The sequence below is a fragment of the Orcinus orca genome, chromosome 14, assembly GCF_937001465.1.
Source record: "Orcinus orca chromosome 14, mOrcOrc1.1, whole genome shotgun sequence".
In the NCBI taxonomy this organism is placed as follows: Eukaryota; Metazoa; Chordata; class Mammalia; order Artiodactyla; family Delphinidae; genus Orcinus; species Orcinus orca.
The window spans coordinates 22,782,434-22,799,755 of NC_064572.1; the positions used below are offsets into that span (position 1 = coordinate 22,782,434).

Below are 17,322 nucleotides of genomic sequence, written 5' to 3' on the forward strand. Positions count from 1 at the left end.
ACAGGCTCCAGATGCGCAGGCTCAGCGGCCATGGCTCACGGGCCCAGCCGCTCCGCGGCATGTGGGATCTTCCCGGACCGGGGCACGAACCCGTGTCCCCTGCATTGGCAGGTGGACTCTCAACCACTGCGCCACCAGGGAGGCCCATTTTTTTTTTTTTTTTTTTTGGATGATGATTTGGAGTAATTTACTGAGGCCTTATTTGGGTCATTCATTGAAATGGGTATTTGATACAGTGACTATTATGATTTCAAATACCCAAACTCTAATTCCCCATTTTTTGAAGGAGACAGATAAATTCTTTCCAAGATCAATAGCCCAAAGCAAACAAGTTCCAATTTTATTAATCTGAGCATGTATTTTAAAATCTGGGCATTTGAGTGAGTTTATCACTTCTTAGTGGAGAAAATTAACATATATCAGCTAGAACAGTGATTCTCAACCTGGGGCAGTTTTATCCTCCAAAGGACATGTGGTAGTGTCTGTAGGTGTTTTGGGTTGTCACAGCTGGGTTGAGGGGTATGTGCTGGCATCTAGCGGGTAGAAAGGATGCTCTAAACATTCTACAGTAGGATGATGGCCCCTCTCAACAGAGAGTTGTTCAGCCCCAAATGTTAATAATGGGGCTGAGGTTGAGAAACCCTGAGTAATGCAAGTGCCCCTTGAGAAGATGGAAAGAGAGCACCCTTTACAGGCATTACCATATTCCTAAGCCATTAGATTCAATGCCACACTCCCCATGGGCTTTGTGGCATTATGTTTGGCAACCTAAGTCTAAACTTTGTCATTAACTGAAATCTGACCTGCTCAAGTCACATGGGGCCTCAATTTCTTTACCTGAAATAAAGAATTAGATGAGGTGATTGAGAGGTTTCCTGTGATATTGTGATTCATGAAGAACAATCCTGAGTCTTGAACACTTGTGATGTAAGATAAACAACACTGGGCTTAAGCTTTGGGGACATTTAATGTTGTAGAGAAGATCTGCCTCCAGTGGTGTTGCCTCCTTGTGCCTGGACATGTCTGGTACAATCATGTAGTGATCATGGGCCAAGGGATGAATGGCTCCTGTCCCCCAGAGAACCCCATACATTTCTACTGTTCTACCCATCCCTTAAATGGAAGCTCTGATCTCAGTCCTCTCCTCAAACTACACCCATCTTTGGCCATCTTCTCCTCTCTTGTTATACTCAATCCTTATCTCTATGTTACTATAAATCCCCATTTCACATCCTCATCTTTCTCATGAGCAGTGATTCCCAACAGTCTTTTTGTTTTTGGCATCGACACATGGATGATAATGATAATGATGATGATAATAGTAATAGTTAAAAATAGCTAACACTGTTGATCTCTTGCTATGATTCAGGCATTGTACTAAGCTCTTTCATTAGCTTGTTCAACCCTCAGAGGCACTTACAGGTTAAGTAACTTGTTTAAGATCAAACAGTTAGTATATCGTAGCTCTAGGACTCAACACTGCCAGTGTTCAAAATTCCACACGTCCCTAATAGATCGATCAGCTTCTCTCTTACACAGTTCCTCTTGCTGTGCTCCCTAAAATGATAGAATCCATTAACTAGAATGTAGTTCTTAAATCCTTCTCCCATATCCTTATATTTACAACTGATCAGTCTGCAAAAATTTAACAAATTTATCAAATTCATCTTTTCTTTCACCAACCACTATTACTGTCATTGCCTTGCCTCTACTGCAGATCATCATGACTCCCCATCTATAACCAACTAACAAAATGATCTGCTTTTATTTTTATTTTATTTTATTCTTTTTGGCTGCACTGTGTGGCATGCGGGATTTTAGTTGCCTCACCAAGGATCGAACCTGTGTCCCCTGCAGTGGAAGCACAGAGTCCTAACCACTGGACCGCCAGGGAATTCCGAAAATGACCTGCTTTTAAACTTTTCCTCTCTATTATTCTTTCTGCAACCTTAATTTCCCTATGTAACAGAAATCTAGTCACTTCATGTCATTCTTAAGAACTTCTAACGATCTTTCCCTGCTCATAGGATAAAGTCCTTTCTCTGGCATTCAACACTCTCCATGACTGAGGCCCAACTGTGGTATCAGCTACAACACTCACCAAAGTCATTTTCGTTATTTCTTTGATCATGTCGTGTACTTTTACATCTTAAATTTTTTCAGGGTAGAGTCTAAAACTTCTCACTCCTGATTGTAACACTAGAACATAATTTCTCTTGGTTGAGATATACCAACTTACTTTTTACTTGCACTCATTAGAGGAACACGTTGACTCTTTGCTTAGAGGACCACCTTCTTGTGGTGCTCAGAATGGCTCTGCTTTCCTTTGTTTATTAATGTTTCAATACCCATCCTTTTCTCCCATCACTTCTTCTCTTTTCAAAGCCCAGATTTGAGACTTCTTCCATTTAACTTCCTCTGATGTACCTTCCTCAAGTCAGAAGTATTTATTCCTTCTATGATCTCACAGAATATTTTAATGTCTGTTTCCCCTATACATTGTAAGCTTCTTGGGCAGGGACACTGTGACTTACACATTTTCGTGTTTCCTGAACTAATCATCCATTACAGGGTGATATGTGTGTATTGCTAACATGTAGAAAGGGCTCAGTAAATGTTTCATAATAAAGTCACATCTCTTGAAGGTCCCTTTAAGTTCTTTGATTCTAAAATTATTATTCATTCTTTATTTCTTTACACTTCTTATTGCATTGGGATAAATATTTCTCCCTGAGGGTGGAAATATGTTCGGGTTAATCTGCAAATTAAAAGTATATAAGAATTTTAATCACAGTATAATTAAGACCTAGGGTTTTTTTTTGAAATGCCAGTCAGTATTGCCATAAAAGAGTAATGAGCTCCTTTCTGGACTTCCCTGGCGGTGCAGTGGTTGAGAATCCAACTGCCAGTGCAGGGGACATGGGTTTGATCTCTGGTCCAGGAAGACCCCACATGCTGCGGAGTAACAAAGGCCACACACCACAACTACTGAGCCTGCACGCCACAACTACTGAAGCCCGTGCACCTAGGTCCCGTGCTCTGCAACAAGAGAAGCCACCGCAGTGAGAAACCCACGTACTGCAATGAAGAGTAGCCCCCACTCACCACAACTAGAGAACGCCAGCGTGCAGCAACAAAGACCCAGCGCAGCCAAAACAAAACAAAACAAAAAAACAATCCCACTTAAAAAAAAGCAAAAGAGTAATGAGCTCCTTTCTCATGAAAACAATAGTCTGTGGGAAGTTTTTTTTTTTAAGGAAGTAAGCTTGAAAAGTGTCAATTTTATTACCATTTCAATTAAAAATTTTTGTCTTTATTTTCTGTATGAGACTAACCTATACAAGATATTGATTAAGCATGAAGTCAGGACTCAAGATATCCCATCTATTTACTGTAGTTTGTATTAGTAACTTCAATACTTAGAGAAAAAATAAAAGTTAGTAGTGCAAACCAATATCCAGTTCTCCTTTCTTTCCTGGGAATACAAGGCTACAATTTGCAGTCTGCTTGCACCTAAGCGGAGCCATGTTACAGCTCTGGCCAAGTAAATATGAATGGGAGTGATGTGTGGCAGTAGAAAAGCAAACACTTTTGTATTTGGGTGGCACTGGGAATTGCAGTCATTAGGGATAGAGAGGAAAGCCTGTAATAGCAATAGCTAGCCCTTATTAAGCACTTACTTTCCAGGATTTGTCCCATGTACTTGAATGAATTGTCTTTTTTTTTTTTTTTTTGTGGTACGCGGGCCTCTCACTGCTGTGTTCTCTCCCGTTGCGGAGCACAGGCTCCGGACGCGCAGGCTCAGCGGCCATGGCTTACGGGCTCAGCAGCTCCGCGGCAAGTGGGATCTTCCCGGACCGGGGCACGAACCCGTGTCCCCTGCATCGGCAGGCGGACTCTCAACCACTGTGCCACCAGGGAAGCCCCACACAGAGGAATTTAATAGCACACCTGGGGTCACAGAGTTTATAAGGTTTAGAGCTGGGATTCAAACCTGCATTTGGTATGACCCCAAGGTTCCTTTACTTCCTGAATATGCTCTAGAGTCATTTGGTTTATTCACGTGTTTGTAACTCTAAGTCTATGCAAAAATAAGACTTGTTTCTCAGGTGTCAGGTGAAATAGTTTTTAGAGGAGCATGGTAGACTTTTGTCTTCCAAGAAATTTCTTAAGATTTATGGAACTTTATTTCCTTAGGGGCAAAAGGGGAAATTTCTGTTTCATATGACCTGCTTTGTCTTTATAGTATGTTGGGCCCATATGTTGGGCATAGAATAGGATTAGAGCCAAGTTCTTTTAGGATTTAGGAATGCTGATGTGATTAATTTGATCTGATTTAACAGTGATGACAGCATAGAACAATCAATAATTTTAAGAAATTAAATTTCATTTATGTGTCTTCTCGGAAGGACTCTGTCAGTTTAAGTAAGACTTGGTGCCTTGGTTGACTATGAAGTTTGTTTTTTTTTTTTGGCTACGTTGGGTCTTCATTGCTGTGTGCGGGCTTTCTCTAGTTGCAGCGAGCAGGGGCTACTCTTTATTGCAGTGCGCGGGCTTCTCATTGCAGTGGCTTCTCTTGTTGTGGAGCACGGGCTCTAGGCGTGAGAGCTTCAGTAGTTGTGGCACACGGGCTTAGTTGCTCTGCGGCATGTGGGATCTTCCTGGACCAGGAATCAAACTCCTGTCCCCTGCAGTGGCAGGCGGATTCTTAATCACTGCACCACCAGGAAAGTCCCGCCTATGAAGTTTTGAACTGAGCCTGGCTCTTCACTATGAGGATCAAATCCTGAAGTCCTAGCTGTACTCATCCAGCATGTCTTTGACTCCTTAAGGAATTATTACTTTAATGAAGATGAAATCTATTACTTTAAACATTTTTTCTTGATAATAAAAATTCAACCATGACCCTCATTAATGAACTGGCAAATTATTTTACTCTACCCTGTTAAATGTATTAGTTGGTATGGGTTGCTTTGGAGATATTTTTAAATACATTTTTTGGATAGATATTTAAAAATATTGATTCTTCAGAGCGCCCTGAAGAATCTGGGAGAAGTCTGGGGGCAGGGAAAACACAAGATGAACTGAGACATCTTGTTGGGCAAGAAAGGAGGGAAATACTCAAAGGCTAATGGGGGTGTGTGTGAAAAGATATTCAAGTCAGCTTGAAGGGATTACCCTTGGCAATACTGGGGGACTGTTTGAACATAAAAAAGAATATTGACTGTGACTGATTGTAGAAAGAGAAGAGGAGCCTTTTATAAGTAACTTAAGGGGAACAATTCACTGTAGAAGCAGTATATGCAGGTTAAGAGCTTGGTCTGGGTTCCAATCCTTGGTCTGAGTTTACTCTTTGCTTGTAAGTTCTTAAACCTTTCTATGCCTCAGTTTCCACATCGGTAATGTGGGAATAATAATAATAATAACGACAGCAACAACTACCTCAGATGGGTGATAAGAGAATTAGCTAAGATAAAATTTCTAAGTAAAGTATTTAGAACAGTCCCTGCCACATATATCATGTGCTAAATAATTGTTATGTATTATATTACTTTTATTATTATTGTCTATAATGCCCACTACCCATTAGGGAACGGCCATACCAGCCCTGGGCTTTTTGTTGTTGTTATGGAAAATTGGTTTTTTTTTTCCCCAGCTTTTTTGAGATATAATTGACATATAACATTGTGCAAGTTTAAGGTATGCAATGTATTGACTTGATACACATATATTGCAAAATGATTACCACAGTAGTGTTAGTTAATACCTCTGTCACCTCACATAATTACCATTTTCTTTTTTTTTTTTTTTTTTTTTGTGTGTGTGTGTTTCCTCGATTTTATTCTACCATTTTCTTTTTGTGGTGAGAACATTTAAGATCTACTCTCTTAATAACTTTCAAGTATATAATACAGTATTGTTAACTGTAATCCCCATACTGTACATTAGATCCTCAGAACTTACTCATCTTATACCTGGAACTTTGTACCTTTGATCAACATCTGCATTTTCCCCACACTCCAGGCCCTGGTAACCACCATTCTGTTCTCTTACAGTATTCTTATCTGGCTTTGGTATCAAGGGAATGCTGGCTTTATAAAATGTGTTTGGGGGTCTTTCCTCCACTTCAGTCTTTTCAAAGAGTTGAGAAGGATTGGTATTAATTCTTTAATGTTTGGTAGAATTCACCAGGGAAATCTGATTCTGGGCTTTTCTTTGTTGGGAGATTTTTTTTTTTTTTTTTTTTTTTTGTGGTACGCGGGCCTCTCACCGCTGTGGCCTCTCCCGTTGCTGAGTACAGGCTCCGGACACGCAGGCTCAGCGGCCATGGCTCATGGGCCCAGCCGCTCTGCGGCATGTGGGATCTTCCCGGACCGGGGCACGAACTCGCGTCCCCTGCATCGGCAGGCGGACTCTCAACCACTGCGCCACCAGAGAAGCCCCTGTGTGCAGGTTTTTGTGTGAACATAAGTTTTCACCTTTTTTTGGGTAAATACCAAGGAGTGCAATGGCTGGATTTTATGGTAAAAGTACGTTTAGTTTTGTAAGAAGCTGCCAAACTGTCTTACAAAACGGCCGCACCGTTTTGCATTCTCACTAGCAGTGAATGAGAGTTCCTACTGCTCCACATCCTCATTAGCGTTTGCTAATGTCAGTGTTGTGACTTTTGGCCATTTTAATAGGTGTGTAGTGGTTTCTCATTGTTGTTCTAATTTGCATTTCCCTGATGACATAAGGTGTGGAGAATCTGTACATGTGCTTATTTGCCATCTGTGTATCTTCTTTGGTGAGGTGTCTATTAAAGTCTTTGGCCCATTTTTTTAATTGGGTTGTTTTCTTATTATTGTTTTTTAAGAGTCTTTGCATATTTTGGATAGCAGTCCTTTATCAGACTTATCTTTTGCAAATATTTTCTCCCAGTCTGTGGCTTGTCTTCTCATTCTCTTGACAGTGTCTTTCACAAAGCAGAAGTTTTAATTTTAATGAAGTCAAGCTTATCAATTATTTCTTTCATGGACCATGCCTTTGGTGTTGTATCTAAAATGTCATTGCCATACCCAAGTTTTTCTGGCCTTTCCCCTGTGTTACCTTCTAGGAGTTTTATAGTTTGCATTTTACATGTAGGACTGTGATCCATTTTGAGTTAATTTTTGTGAAGGGTGTAAGGTCTGTATCTAGATACTTTTTTTTTTTTTGTTATGTGGATGTCCAGCACCATTTGTTGAAAAGGCTATCTTTGCTCCATTGTATTATCTTTGCTCCTTAGTCAAAGATGAGTTGACTATATTTATGAGGGTCTATTTCTGACTCTATTCAGTTCTGTTTTGTTTTCTCCTGTAAATTCCTCTTCTCTATTCTGTAACTAGCCTAGAGGAAAGGGTTGGCTTTGTTTATGCTACTGAGTATGTTGTCCAGTTCCCATGTCAGTGTTTCAACATAATATATTATTTAAGGACCATCACTTAGGACTTAACCAAATTTCTATCAGAATTCAAGGTCCTTGATGAAATATATGGGTGGCATAGTTGCTCTTCTTAAGAAACCAACATTCTAACAGGAAGAAAAATATCCTCAAGAGCATCTTGCTTCTACTTTTTCTCCCCTAATCTATCTAGATTGTACGTGGCAGATAAGGAATTTTCAGCAATACTTAAAGGAAGGGACAGACTCTCTGTTTCTTTTTCTTTCTCTGCCTTTCTATTCCTTTCTATATTTTGTCTCCATCTGTTTGAATCCTTGTCTTGCATTTACAGTAATATTCCTCTTATGAAACATTTGCATATGTGGATTTATTTCCATAAATTTGTCCTAAAACTGTAAGACTTTCAGTTCACATTTTATATAAGCTGCAGTCAGCATTCATATGAATTTGCAATCACTCAATGGAGATAATTTTAAAAAGACATACCTGGGAGTTGGGAAAAGAAGGAGGGAAACCAGATGGCAAAGCAGGAGCAGGGTAAGAGCCAGGAAGCTTAGCCAAGGTGCGCCTGAGCCAGAGGGCAGCTCTCCTGCTTGTGAGTGGGAGGAGGGAGCTGGCGAGGTGAGAGAAACTGTTGGAGGTAGGGCTTGATGTACTGCGACCTTCTGGTATGTTTACAGCCTGGAAGGATCATGGGGGCACTAAAGCTGTACAACCCAGAGCAAGGATGGGAAATCTGAGAAATGCCAAGTCAGTTATAGGGTAAGATAAATAATTTATAAAAAAAATTTCCTCAAAATGTTTTCATCTCAAGGTTCAGGTAACTATGGAAACAGTTAGTGGCCTACTCAATGCTAGTCTCCTTTTCATCCTTAATAAACAGAACCTTCTCTTTGATCAGGGTAGCAATGCACCAGCTGAAAACTGCAGTACTCAGCATCCTCTGCAGTTAGGTTAGGGGTGGACATGTGACTAATTCTGGCCAATGGGTATAGGGGAAGTTGCTGAGTGGGGGCTTCATGGAAAGTACCTTCAAAAGGGGGCTAACTCGGTTTGCAAGCTCCTTTTGCCACACTGTAAATGTGGTAGGACCTTGAGGTTAGAATACATGTGCTGAGGATGGTGGAGAAAAAAATAGTGGGCCAAGACTGATGACGTCATGGAGCCGCGGTATCAGCCAGGGAATGCCGCCTTCTTCTTCTTCTTCTTTTTTTTTTAAAAAAACATGAGAGAACGGTTGAGTCTCTGTCAAAGATGAATATAATCTCTAATGGAGAGAGATTCCCCATCTCTTAGGCCATCTTAAGAAGTGGAAAAGAGGGGGATTCCCTGGCAGTCCAGTGGTTGGGACCGCGTGCTCTCATTGCTGAGGGCCCAGTTCCATCCCTGGTCGGGAAACTAAAATCCTACAAGCCGCATGGTGTGGCCAAAAGGAAAAAAAAAAAAAGACATGGGAAGGAGAAAGCTTCCACTCTGAGTCATAAAACCATAAAGACATTTAAACTTGAATTAGGGGACCAGACACTGAAAAAGTGTTAATCTTTTTCTTTCAGGTTAGAAATCTCTGTTTTTCTTTCAAATTATTAAAAAAAAAAAAAAAAAAAACCCAGGGACTTCCCTGGTGGCCCAGTGGTCGGGACCGTGCTCCCAGTGCAGCGGGTCTGGGTTCAGTTCCTTGTCGGGGAACTAGATCCCACATGCCGCAACTAAGACCCGATGCAGCCAAATAAATAAATAAATAAACAAATATTTAAAAAATAAACCAAATAATTGTTATAAGAACAAATTCAAACAAAGCTAAAGTGTACAAAATGAAAAGTGAGAATATCTTTTAATTTCACCCTCTAGAGTAACCACTGTTAACTGGGTTCTGTATTTTTCAAAGAATCCTCCCCCCTTTTTATATAAAAACATAAAGTAATTAAAAAATTATTCTTGACAAGTATGTTTTCTACAAGGCAAATAAATTCACAAACCTCTTGAAGGGAGATCCTGATATTGAAAAACGATTGTGACAATCAATCAATAAAATTAACTGTATAATGAGTATTATTACTGTTTTAAGATATGTAAAATGTCATTGATAATCTCATTTTCCTGAGTGATTATTTCAAACCCAAGTTCCTCAGTGTCAACAGATAGCCTGATTTTTTTTTTCCCCTCTTTTGAAGATACTTTCCATGTGCCTTGGTGGGAGGTTACTGTTCCCAGAAGGGCAGGATTCTGGATAGGCAATAATTTGGGTTCTCTATTTTCTTCTACTCTGTGAAATAAGACTGTATTGTATTTGATTTGTACCCTCCAAATCTAGCACGGGACCTAGTATATGATACTGTATGCTTCTGCCAGTAAGTGTTCTCATTCAGAAAAGGAGTGCTCTGAGGGGGACCAGAGAGGGGTGGAGGAGCAGGAAAAAGTTCCAGTTATTGTTCCGAGACAGGAGTGGTCATAGCCTGTTTGAAGAGACAGTGAGAAGGTAAGATTCATATGGGGGGTAATTCTTTCTGAAGTTCCTTTTTGTGGCCAACTATATAGATATAGATATAGATATATGTATACACACACCAACACATACATGAGAAACTACACATGTGCAGGGGGCTCTTTGCAGATCAGATTATCTCTTTACCTTCAGTTTGCAGTTTCCAATTATATCAGGTCATCTGGTAGTTGATTATTGGTCTATTTTTATGTTCCATGGAACAACTATACTTCTACTCTCCATCCCCTGCCTTCAGGGCACATTCTTAATTCTTACCTAGCTTTTTATTCAGCAATTGTTCAATAAATGCTGTACAACAGTAAGGTACCATCCATGCTTCTATGGTATACTTTGATTTTTAAAAACGTAACTTAACACTAAGTTTTTATAACAGATCATATAGGTATGCTTCCATCTTGCAAGATCTAGGAGGTTAATTTCAAGCTGGATAGCAATTTTAGTTTTTCACTTATGAGTTCAATCCCTTTTGTATTTTTTAAAATAAATTTATTTCATTTATTTTTTGCTGTGTTGGGTCTTCGTTGCTACACATGGGCTTTCTCTAGTTGCGGCGAGCGGGGGCTTCTCTTGGTTATGGTGCGCAGGCTTCTCATTGCAGTGGTTTCTCTTGTTGTGGAGCACGGGCTTTTGGCATGAGGGCTTCAGTAGTTGTGGGGCGAGGACTCAGTAGTTGTGGCTTGTGGGCTCTAGGGCGCAGGCTCAGTAGTTGTGGTGCACGGGCTTAGTTGCTCCGCGGCATGTGGGATCTTCCCGGGCCAGGGCTCGAACCTGTGTTCCCTGCATTGGCAGGCGGATTCTTAACCACTGTGCCACCAGGGAAGCCCCTCAATCCCTTTTTAAACTGATGAACTTTTCATGTTTCTTGGTTTCTGTGGGTTCATGCTGAGCTAAAAGAAATTTCATGCCACCACTCATTCAACTATTTTACTTTTCCATTTTTACTTAATGTAGCAGAAAAAGCACAGAAGTTTTCAATCATGAAAACCTGAAACACCAAAGGATATTTGATATTCATGATTTGAATTTCATGATTTTAGAGGAAATTCTTCCCTAATGAAAATGGTCCAGAATGGGCTCCTTGAAAATGTAGCAATGGAACCACTTCTGCATGTATTCAGGAAGCTGCTACATTCCATTTGTAGATTTATATTCAACATTTTAATTTAGTATTTAAGAGATGGTTTAGGGGTATCATCATCTTTCTGTGTTTATCCTTTTTTTTTTAAAAATTTTTATTGGAGCAGTTTATCTTTGCTGAAAAGAAAGTTGAGGACTTCCTGGTTGGGATGACCAAATATATAATGAAAGCAATTCTCTCCAGCAAATGGCTCCCAGAGGCCATCTCTTGAGAAGAATAAAAGCAAAAGCTGTCGGAGGGATTCTCTATCATAAATGCTTTCAAGTAGGAGAAGAAACAGAGAAGACCATGACTCTAGCCTTGTGCTGGATTATTTGTTGTCAACTTGGAATCAGCTTCAAACCCCTTGTATGATCTCTCTTTCAGGGCAGAAACCTGAGTTTCCCTGAGTCCTCTTCCCTCTTCTGACCCTGAAGCTGGGTTAGAGTAGACCAATGAGGGGAGATGGGAAGGTTGGGGAGGAGAGGCCATTACTCTCTTAGGAGGTGCTGAGGGGAGATAAAGACATGGCATTTGAAGCAACTTCTTAGGGAGCTTCTTGTAAGACATTCAAGTCTATGCTATAAGCACAGGGTTTTTTTTAACATCTTTACTGGAGTATAATTGCTTTGCAATGATTTGTTAGTTTCTGCTGTATAACAAAGTAAATCAGCTATACGTATACATATATCCCCATATCCCCTCCCTCTTGCATCTCCCTTCCACCCTCCCTATCCCACCCCTCTAGGTGGTCACAAAGCACTGAGCTGATCTCCCTGTGCTATGCGGCTGCTTCCCACTAGCTATCTATTTTATGTTTGGTAGTGTATATGTGTCCATGCCACTCTCTCACTTCGTCCCAGCTTACCCTTCCCCCTCCCCATGTCCTCAAGTCCATTCTCTACGTCTGCATCTTTATTCCTGTCCTGCCCCTAGGTTCTTCATAACCATTTTTTTTTTTAGATTCCATATATATGTGTTAGCATACAGTATTTGTTTTTCTCTTTCTGACTTACTTCACTCTGTATGACAGACTCTAGGTCCATCCACCTCACTACAAATAACTCACTTTTGTTTCTTTTTATGGCTGAGTAATATTCCATTGTATGTATGTCTCACATCTTCTTTATCCATTCATCTGTCGATCGACACTTAGGTTGCTTCCATGTAAGCACAGGTTTTTAGCAGTGAATTTCTGGAGTTTCACTTCCCCAGCTCTTCTAGCTACCTCTAATTCCTTGTGTTAAACCCTCCATACTTGCAGTACGTAGAGTGGTTACTGTTTTCCAGGTCTGACCCTGACTGATATGCTTTTCATGCTGGTTACCTCAGTTTTGTCTGAGTATAAGGCTTCCCCACTTCCCCAACATTTGTCCACAAGGGTGTTAGAATTCTCCAGGATGATGGCGGAATTTAGAAGAGATTCGAGAGCTAATACCTAAAGTTGCTCATGAAAATGGAAGAATGAATAGGAAATCAGGAGATGGCAGCTCGAGCAGGACCAGAGGGTGGTGTGGGGCTGTAGAGAAAATATTTTTATGTTTCCGTATGGTTAGGGCTTTCTGAGCAAAGAAACCTGGGATCGGGGTCACAGGACAAGTCTTGTATTTAAAGGGTGGTTAGATAGTAAGTAAGAGACCATCCTGAGAAGTTTACCTCCCAAGGTAAATGCTTACATTTCAGAAGAGGAATGAAACCTAGTATCATGGAGACGTTGAAGAGATTGTTAATTTGTAGATGCTTGGCTTCTTCCTGGAGACATTTATTTATATTCCAAAGGACCAGAACTCAGGAGTCGTTCCCTTCTCTTCCCAAGGTTCATTTGTTTGCATTGGGGAGAAAAGTTTTTTCTCTCTCACAGGGGAAGGGGGACAGCTGCCCTCATCCTAGATAAGCTCGCAGCTTCATGTTTTGGGTCCCTTGCCTATGGTATAGATCCTGGTATAGGTAGGCTGACCTCTGGTTCTCATCACATAGCCGCAAAGGAAAGAATTGAGCCAGAGGAGAACTGATGTGGTTATTGCTGTAAGTAATAATACCTCTGCTCTAGAAAACTCATGTATACTTTTAGGATAATGTGAATAAATATAGATACTGAAACCTAATCAGGTGCTAGAATCAGATGGTTTGAGCTTCAAGGGTGGTGGTGGAGTTTTGAAGTACAAATAAGAACAACTTGGAGCAAGTCCCCAGGGAGATTGCCCAGGCTGACCCCAGGGATTGTGGAGCATGACGGGGATGGGCAGCCTCTCCTTGAGGGCTGTGAGAGAATTTTGTGCAATCATCTCAGCTCCAGTGGAAGAAGTCTTACTGAATGAGAGGCTTCAGGCTGCAAATGGAGTTTATTCTCACATTTACGGGGAGGCAGCACGCATAGTGGTAATAATTAGGCAATTTGGATTAGAAATGCAACTCTACCCCTTATTCATTTAGGCAGTGTTTACTGAGCATCAATTATGTACAAGGCTGTTCTGCTGAGGAGAGGAATGATCTCTGCACTTGTGGAGTTTACAGTCTACTGCAAAAACCAGACCGAATATAAGCAAACAGGAGTAAGTATATACTTACAAACTATAATAAATGTGATGAAGGAAAATAATAGGGCACTGTGAGAGAAAATAGGGATGCCCCACTTTAGCCTGAGTGGCCAGGGAAGGCTGCTCTGAGACAGTGGCAGTTAAGCTGAGTGCTGAAGCATGGGAAGGAGCTGAGAGCTTGAGAAGATGGAGTGTGAGCTTCCCAGGGAGGGTGCCTTCATTTACTAGCTGGTTATAAAGTGCAGCCCCTCAGAGGTGTGTTTGAGTGAGGTGTTTAACAATTGGGAGCATTTCTACACTGGTTTTTCATCTGTGTAAAGGAGATAATAACACCTACCTCCTAGGCAGGAAGTTCTGCTGTCCAAGCGAGACTGATCTAGAAATGACCACCTTCCCCCAACTTCATGATCCAGGTGAACTCTGTCTCTTATCTGAAGGCAGGTGACCGACCATCGTATTTCAGGAGGGGAGTATATACTGTTAGGGAAGTTTGTTTGGAGATGAGGGAAAGTGGATACAGTTGAGTTCTGTTGCTATGCAAGATCTTGGTTTCTGATAATGCCTTCTTCCTTTAGAAGAAAACTTTGAGTGTAGAAATTTCAGCCTTAGTACAAATGTCAGTGAGAGAGAATTTTCGGAGGCTGGAGGCTCTTCTCTGGGTCCCTCATAGTGCATACGACTATCAGTTTCACTTATGCCTAAGGCTGCTTTGACTTGGGCTTCTGGGACCATCTCCTATGACATATCTGACTTCCAGGCAAGCAGGCAGGCAAGCATAACCTGGGAAGGCTTGGAATGGAAGAGGGGTAATCAGTGATGATAGCAGAGGGATGGAGTTACAGCGCCTTCCTCATCTCTGTATTTATTTCTAGAACTCTTTCACTCAAGAGTTGCTGTGAATGCATTTCTTTCCCTCACAATAAAGCAGATGTGGAGTGGGATTGAGGGTTATAGCAATTGATTTTAAGAGTCTAGGCAAGGCTGGAATCAGAGGGAATTCCTGCTGTGATGTATACATTGATGAATCAGGAAGCAACTTGGCGTTTGTAATGACTTCTTAACTATAATACTACAGATGGTACCTTATTGGAGTTACAGGTCCCTGGGAAGTGTATTTGTTTCCTGTTTTTTTTTTTTTGTTTGTTTTGTTTTGTGTGGTACGCGGGCCTCTCACTGTTGTGGCCTCTTCCGGTGTGGCGCACAGCCTCCGGACGCGCAGGCTCAGCAGCCATGGCTCACGGGCCCATCCGCTCCGCGGCATGTGGGATCTTCCCGGACCGGGGCATGAACCCGTGTTCCCTGCATCGGCAGGCGGACTCTCAACCACTGCGCCACCAGGGAAGCCCTTGTTTCCTGTTTTGCTCAGATAAATAATGTCCCTAATGATCATGATACAATCCATAAATCTAACTTTGAAAGGATTAGATACTGGCTCTTATAATTTCATTGCTGATGGTTATTTTGATGAAGAAGGAGCTCTCAGTAGGGGGAATGGGAAGCAATACTAACTCCCCTGGCCAGAATCATTCATTTACTGAATGCTTATGAAAAGATTTCCTGGATACACCTCACATTCTCTTTGGCAGTTTTCCCTGTTGCTTCTTCCCCTTATCTTCTCTGAGTTCTTGGAGATTCAAATACATCACCTCTAAAATTGTGATTTGCTTCCCAGAATTTTTAAAGCTTTAAAAATTTCCACTTCTTCTGAGAAGGAAGTAGACCTGTCCCCCTTCTGTGTTCATTCTAGCTTGGTGTCTGCCCTTGTTGAGAGAAGTCAGAGAAGACCAGCTTGGAAGTTACACTCAGTGAGTTAGAGCCTTCCACCAGTCACAACTCAGTCTTAATATTTTAAGCACGTTGGTAAATACTTACTTCCATTTCCTTCCCAGACATGAATAATGGTTCCTTCCTCTGTGCTCCCATCAAACTTAGTCCATCATTCATTCAGTAAACATTTACTAAGATTTAGCTGTATGCCACCAGTGTGATAGTCATTTGGTATACCACGGTGAACAAAACACAGTCTCTCCCTCTCCCTCCTTCTCCTCTTTCCTTGCTTCCCTTCCCTTCCCTTCCCTTCCAATCACAGAGCCCAGTGGGACTGCTGGTGCAGGCTCATCCCTGTGTGATGTGGGACTCCTCTACTGGCCAACTTTGCCTTGAGGACGCCCCATCAGCATGGCTCAAACTTTTAGACTTGTCTGCAGTCTGAAACTCTTCCCAACTCATCCTCTTTCCTATCCTTTCATAGGTGCCAGCCCGGCATCGAAGTCTGACGTCTCTCCCTGAGTACTCCTGCTTCCCCACCTTTACCCTTCACAGGCGTTTCCCCCAGTAAGGCTCTTGCACGTCTACTCCCATCTCAGGTCTGCTTCCCTGAGATCAACACATTTCATGCTGAAGAGTGGAAATGAAGGTGGAGAGGGCTAAGAGTGCCAGAAGAAGAGGGTGAAGGGTTTTATCTGCTAGGTAAAGCCTTTCGATGTTGCTCTCAGGTCAGTGGAAACCTATGGACAGATTTTAAACAGATGAGTGACAAGCTGTAGAACAGTTATTCGTGGGACTTCGCTGGGGGTCCAGTGGTTAAGACTCCAGGCTTCCACTTCAGGGGATGTGGTTTTGATCCCTGGTTAGGGCGCTAAGATCCCACGTGCCATGTGGCACAGCTGAAGAAAGAAAAATTCTTCTTTTTTTGTTTTTCAAGTTTCAGATTATTCATCAGTGTAATCCCCAACACAATACACCAACATGATTTCGTGCCTTTGGAGGGGAAATATTTCCTGGTTACATGGAAAATTGGGCTGATGGCTACTGGAAGACCTTCACTCTAAGCAGCTTTATAGTGAAACATTTCATTTAGAAGTCTGGATCCTCTTCTTTAGTTTGCTGTCATCTATGTTCACTTGCACTGATCACTGGGACCTAGTTTTTTCCAGAGTTCTGGGTTATTCTTTCTGTCCCAACTGACATCTGGATTGAACAATGGCAGGCGCAAGGCATACAGTGCTGCTACGGTAGCTGCTGCTCCAGTAAATACGAAGAGGGGGATCAAGCTAGGATGCTTCTTGGCCTGACCGATGATCTGGTGGAGCATGGTTGCCACAGAGGCCTTGAGTCCAGACAGAGAAAAACAAATCTGCAAGGCCTGGGACTAAGCAGTCTCCCCACCTAGGAGGAGCGGATGTCCCTAGAAAAATTATTCTTGTTGCAGGGTGAGAATGAACTCTGTAGTCACCCCGACAAGCAGTGATGATGACCTAGATGGTAGTTCATTATGTGAACTCTGTCTGTCCTGGGAGATTCTGAACAACCTGATGGCCAGGACTCAGTCTTACTGGCCTTGCTACCCTAGCACAGTGGTAGCTAGTCAACACCTGTTTGCTGAGAATATCTAATTGTTTTTCTCTATATACAAATATATTTTAACATTTTTTATCTGTTTATGCATGTTTGTTAGCCTAAGATCAATTGCTTTTCTTATACTGAGCTGTCAGCCTAAGCTGTGAGGCATTTTAGTAAATTATCTGTGATCGCTGTTCTTTGTAATTCTGATTAACTCTATCATAGGATCTACACTGTTTTGGTACCAGCTCTGAGAGAAAAAAATGTTAGCTATAATTTTGCATCTGAAAAGTCAATTTCAGTTTTGCTCTGTCAGGTATTTCCATAAGCAGTTTATTTGTATATTCAGCCATTCATTTTGGTTTTAATGACAATTAGATGCTAAAATGGCAAGGAGAAG

The 17,322-nt window shown here is 41.5% G+C and overlaps 1 pseudogene; it reads right to left on the minus strand.

The window, feature by feature from the left end:
- Positions 1-16,432: 16,432 nt before the first annotated feature.
- On the minus strand, positions 16,433-16,691 carry LOC117196653 (cytochrome c oxidase subunit NDUFA4-like; annotated as a pseudogene).
- Positions 16,692-17,322: the final 631 nt, after the last annotated feature.